General features: G+C 35.1%; 1 long non-coding RNA gene across 1 annotated transcript; it reads left to right on the top strand.

Annotated features, from left to right (window-relative positions):
• Positions 1–3,547: 3,547 nt before the first annotated feature.
• On the top strand, positions 3,548–5,359 carry LOC149227311 (uncharacterized). The gene is made up of 3 exons (XR_016247122.1): positions 3,548–4,242; positions 4,652–4,895; positions 4,983–5,359. It is a non-coding gene; the product is annotated as an uncharacterized LOC149227311 (long non-coding RNA).
• The last annotated feature ends 908 nt before the right edge of the window (positions 5,360–6,267 follow it).

Genomic DNA, 6,267 nt, shown 5'->3' with positions numbered 1-6,267 from the left:
GCCACAATTTCTTTTGTTGTTGGATGACTATTGTTGCATTATATGTGTATAATAGCCTACAATTAGCCTAGGCATTGACCATGAGCTCATATCTTCTTCATTTGACTTGGGAGGTATCCAACTAACTTTGATCCATATTGAGCCACCTGGCAACCAAACCCATATGGTAGATTTCACCTAGGATGCACATAGGTATGACAACAATTGATTTGGGTTACTAGATTCGCATAGAGGTTATCATATCTATACTAACATAACTATCCTTAGCAACAATCAATATTAATTCTATTAATTCATTAAAAACAATGAAAATTATTAAAATTTAGCAACTTAATACCTTATAAGGTTGAAATGACATTTCTCTTGAAGAATGCGAGAGAATATGAAAAAAAGGATAGTAGAGAGGTGAAATGAAGGGGTAAAATGGTGAAAAGGGGATGTTTTTAATAGGGGACAAGGCATCAAAGTGAAGGCCCAACAATTTCCCTCATTGTATGTCTTGAAGACTTTACACTGAGATGCACCAAAGATTTGGCAATGGGTTGACCCACATTTTTTCATGTTGTTGTCTCAATTCTACTTATCTTTGTCTCATCCTCTCTTTATCCTTCTCTTGTACATCATCTTTGTCAACAAGTTGGTGCTCATAGTTCCTTTTGCACTTTGTCGTATTTCCCATCTTGATTGTTGATTAATGCAAATTGATTTTAGATTTCACACAAATTTCTTGTTTTTTTTTTCCTTTTGACAATGACAAGAATATAGCTAGTGTGACTTGGTTCACATATATTTTCCTTTTCTATTTCATTTTCGTTGAAGTTTTATTTTTAATCATTACAACAATACATTGATCAAGTCATTTCATAAACCCAAAATAAACCTTGATCCAAGGTTTAATAAACTCTCATCAAGGTTTTCTAAAATCTTATTAGAGGTTGTCAATTAAGAGCCTATATACCATAAATCATAACCCCTTTCTATAAGATCTTTTGCAACTTCAACTTCCATGGTGTGAAACCCTTTCATGTCTTCCATCTCATGTGGTGGACTTGATGCCAATAAAATCATCATTGAATACTCTATCCAATGTTATAACATTTTCACACTTCTAGTCTCATATGATATTTTAATTCTATTTTCTTTTAAAATTATATTTCAAAAAAAATCCCATTAGTATGATATTGTTCAAAGAAAAAATAATAGCGTAAAAACTATACAACGAAATAATTATAAAACATGTGTGTTCTATTATGATGTTTCCTCTTCAAAAGTGTATTTTAGTATTTCAATTTACGTAAGCAAGAGGAAAAGTTATGTTGGGAACATGAAGGTGTATAAAATGAGATTTAAATATTAATTTATCGTCTTGAAAAAATAATTAAAAATATACTTTTACCAAAAAATATCTTTTAAAAGATAGGTGGAATAAACTACATCTTGTATAGATAGAGCTCATTTTATTTTATTTTTTGAAAAGTCTGCATTAAACATTGAATTAGTTGATGGGAACAAGTCACTTGTTAACTTTTTCCAAAAAAATGCAGAGAGAAACATATAATCAAATGCAAATTTGACACATAACACACACGCATGTTAGAAAGATAACATAATTTATTACAAATTTATTTTTAACTACATTTCAAAATTTGCAAGGTGTATATGAGTTTTGAGGGCTTCAATTTAAAAAAATGTAAAATGGCAAATTTTCATTGCCATATGTTACTTAGAAGTGGGACACATCTTTGTGGATTCACCCTCTTGCATTACAATTAGGGAACATATTTTACATGTCTTCTTTTATCAATGACAATACAAGGAATCCTCAACTTGGACTTCACCATCAATAACTTTGTCGAAGGGGTGGATAGTGGTAGGGGATTTGAGAACAAGCCTAGGGAGGGTTAACAACTAGTAGATAATGGGCATTGTCTCCTAGTTTATTTTACAAAATTGCCATCAACAAGAAGAATGAGTAGATGATCACATTGCATGTCAAAAGTGTTGATGGGGCTTCCACCTACAGAAGCAACGAGAAAATCTATTTGAGTATTGAGTACACCGTCAATTGTTAGGACAATGTAAATGAGATTGGAATAATTTTAAACCATAAGATGATACATGTTTGGAAAGGGTGCAACAATAATGCTTATGCGTTATCAAATTAATTAAATTCATCATGGATTTTACTTTCCTCACCCATAAGCTCACCCCTTCAAACTATGTTAATCCAAATAATAATAATAATATATTGAACTATGGCCACAATGTCACTAATTACTTTCTCTAGGGCTATGACACACTTAGCTTTGACTTCATTGCAACATGAATTCAAACATTGTGGGATGGATGACACTTGGGATTCTTCAATGATCTCATAGGTCAAATTGTTAATAAAGTAAATCCAACAACCCTAAGGGATAATGGTCCCAATAATGATAATAGATTGAACTATGGCTACAATGTCACTAATTGTTTTCTTTAGTACTATGACACACTTAGCTTTGACTTCGTTGCCAACATGAATTTCAATGTTGTGAGATGTATGAAACTAGACATCATTCCATGATTTCATAGGTCAAATTGTTGATGAAGTAAATCCAATATCCCTAAGGGATACTAATCCAAACAATAATAATAGATTGAACTATGGCTACAATGTTGCTAACTACCTTTTCTAGTACTACGGCACGCTTAACTTTGGCTTCATTGCCAACTTAAATTTAAATGTTCTGAAATGGATAGAACTTGAGGTTCTTTAGTAATCTTGTAAGTCAAATTGTTGATATAGTAAATCCAATAGCCTAATGAACAATGACAAGTTTGAATTGACACTAAGAATCATCATTTATCAAGCAAATACACTTTTTATATTCCTAAATTCATATACATTTTATATATCTTTTTATCAACTACACTGACCATAGAAAAAGTTGAAATGAACTCCATTATTCAATTAAAAAATACTTTACCTACCTATAAAATATCTCCTATTCTCTGCCCTTCCGTAAAATTTAAAACGATAATGAAAACTAAATCCCACAAAAACTAATACACTTACGAACCATCCTTTATTTACATATATATATACGCGAGTCTAGTCCTGAGACAAACAATAGATTTAAATTTGGGACTCCTCAACCTTCTTTCCAAAGCATTGATTACTCTATTGTTACCCTCCTTGGCGTGCTTCATAATCGACATCCAATGGGCTGTATCAATGACGCTAGGGGAGCGGTACCTTTTTCGCTGAATTCGTACTGGAGATTACTTTTACAAATGTCAATACCAAGTAAATTGCTTTCATGGCCATGTGCCCCCTGCGAATCGTGTTGGTAGTTGGGTCATTGGATGGATTACTGTGCTAAAAATATTATACCAAGTAAATTGCTTTCATGGCCATGTGCCCCCAGCGAACCGTGTTGGTAGTTGGGTCATTGGATGGATTACTGTGCTAAAAATATTAATTGCAAAAGCAAAACTAGTGGTTGGCGTTCAGGGAGTCATGGTCAGCACTATTGGTTCAGAAAGGACCACATCACAATTCACAAGCTGTCAAGCACTAAACGCCTGTCTGTTCGCAACCAACCTGAAGGATCTTTATGTGGTGGGATGTCTCCCGTTCAAGTCGTAGGTCAAGATTGCTGCGTGCAGTTCCAGCTAATCAGCGATCATATGGATGTTGGGCTGAGCTTCATTTATCTTGTTATCTAGATCTTCACCTGCCTCGACTTCATCCTTTTTGCATCTGTCTGTCTGTCTATGTCCGAGCTTCATCTTTCTGTTCATCAATGGCAACCGCTCTCCATCACAATAACAAAGCTTTTTCCCTCTTCCCTCCTCGGCCTCCTACTCAGCCTGGACTTATAATCCTGTTAGGATTTTTTAACACACCACGTGGTCTGGATGTCAAGAACATTTTATCTTTACACCTATAGCATAGCTTAGTACGAAGTGTTTATCAATCACCGGTGGTCCAGAGGTCAAGAACATTTTACCTCCCATCTTTAGAGTCACCTGGCAGATAATAGATTGCGAGCTCGCTGGAAATGGTGGAAAGAGGAAACTCATTGCTTCTAGCGTAGAAGCCAATATTCAAACTATGAGCAATTCAGTTGGTGCTTACTCGACCTTGTCGTGCAGTCAAGCCACATCCAGCGGATAGATTTGGTAGATCGGCTTATCAAACCTTGTGATGCATTTCCATTATTATTGAAACTGTTTGGAGCGCTTTACACATTATTGGTAAGTGAATCTATGAATCTCTCTGTATATTGTTTGTTTTTTGATTAAAAAAAAACAGGGTACAACAATATGGGGTTTCCAAATTTAAATTACAAATGTCAATCCCCGACAAAGATCTTGGGTGAAATGTTGCTGAGGACAAACGGATGCTCTGTAGTCGTTTGCAGCAGACCACCAACAACCCAGATTGAAGTTTTCGTGGAGCTATAGTCTTGTGTTTCTTTCATTTCAAACTGTCTTGTATTTAAAATGAATATTTCAAGTTTGTTTAGTCCAAACGTGATAGATCTGCCTGGTGTATATTTTTCCTCCTTGAATTAGTAGATAATGAAGAGTGATAGATCTGTACACTTCTCAAGTTTGTTTAAGGGCAGAATGATAAATCTGTATATTTTTCTTCAATGAACAGGTAATAAGCGAAGTTCACGGAGGCATCCAAAAATATTATGATAGGGAAGGTAAGGGATGAAGTCTATTTACTGTTTTCCAATTTTGTGTTATGAGGAACTGGCATTTTGTTGCGGCCGAGGATGGTTATTTAAGAGGAAGATTGTGAAGAGGGTTACCACATCTTATAATTCCTTGTATTCCCGGATTCATTGTTACAAGTGAGTGGGAGCAAATTACAACTATTGTGGCAGCATGAAATTCAGGTAGACAAAGGTGTCTTGATTCATATTTCCAGTCCATTGCATTTATATATCTACTTGTACCTGAAACCTAAATGTTTGCATTTGCAGGTGCCTATACAACTGCCAGAATAAAATATATGGACTCCCCTTTGACACATTCCAAAGACCATAGGGAGGCAGAAGCAGAAGTGCCTTGATAGCTTATTTGCCAATATCTGACCAAAGAATTGAGACAATTAGGGGAGTTTTGCAGTTGGGAAAAAACTTCCAGAGTTAAATGTCGGCAGGTGTGAACAAGTAGAGAAGCTGTCGTGCCTTGAAACAATAGGCTGCGCCAACAAGTGAATAGAAACTCTGCAGAAGATGGCAGTGCTGTGTTACAAAGCAGTTTCGATTGTTTAAGTTATGATGAGCGTTGAGATTGTTTAATATTTGTAGAAGTTATGATGAGCGTTGAGATTGTTTCATTATGGGTAATTTTATTATGTTTTAATGGTAAATAAAGTGATGGTTTATTTGGTATGATAAAGAGAGAAGTTGCCAAGTTTGTTGTGGATATTTGCTGGCGATTTGTGGTTTATTTTCATATTCTTGATAGGTTAGTGGTGCTGACATGGTATCACAGGTTCGTGGCACTCTCCTCTTTGACACATTAAGATGAATTTAACTGAAAAATTTGCAGCTCTGTAGAATAGTTCCATAATTACTTGGGAACCATAAAAACCGTTTAGTTGGTTTCATTTATCTTAACAAAGTAATTTATAATTTTCTCCAATTCCTGTTCGCTGCCATCTGTCTCAAATTGCGGTTCCAATGAACTTCTGGTAACAAAAGAAAATTGTTGTTTGTTCATGATAAACCCCGTAAAGAAGGTAACTCTAACCTCCAACTGCAAACCCCTCCCGTAGTTGCTTTCAACCCGGTCGACCTCATCAAACAACACCTTTCATAGCATACTCTTGCAAGGGGTTAAATCATGCATGTCTGCTTCAAATAGGCAACGTACAGCTACAGTCAATCAAAATTCTCTAAATAAATCACATAAGGCGACCTCTTTGAACAAAGAAACCTCTCCAATTATAGCGCTACTTTAATGAATTGAATTGCTTGTTAGTATAATCACTTCCAAATTCTCATATTTTCAGAACTACATGTTTTTAGTGAGATGTTTCAACAGAGCCCATCTGTAACCTGCGGTTTTCACTTTATCTCTTTCTAAATTCTGTAGAAGAATGGTGACAAATCTCTGAAGGTTTTTTTTCCTTTTTCAAAGAGTGTCATTGACTTCTTTCCAGGCAAATTCGGCTTATATGCAATTTCCACAGCACCTTTTTTCTTTTCTTTTTTCTTTCAATTGAAAAAAGCAGCTCCGAATTATACATAGTCTTGCTCA

This window comes from Pinus tabuliformis, chromosome J (genome assembly GCF_031772625.1).
Source record: "Pinus tabuliformis cultivar Carrire ecotype Pingquan chromosome J, CPIR1, whole genome shotgun sequence".
Classification (NCBI taxonomy): Eukaryota; Viridiplantae; Streptophyta; class Pinopsida; order Pinales; family Pinaceae; genus Pinus; species Pinus tabuliformis.
This window is presented reverse-complemented; position numbering and strand designations above follow the sequence as displayed.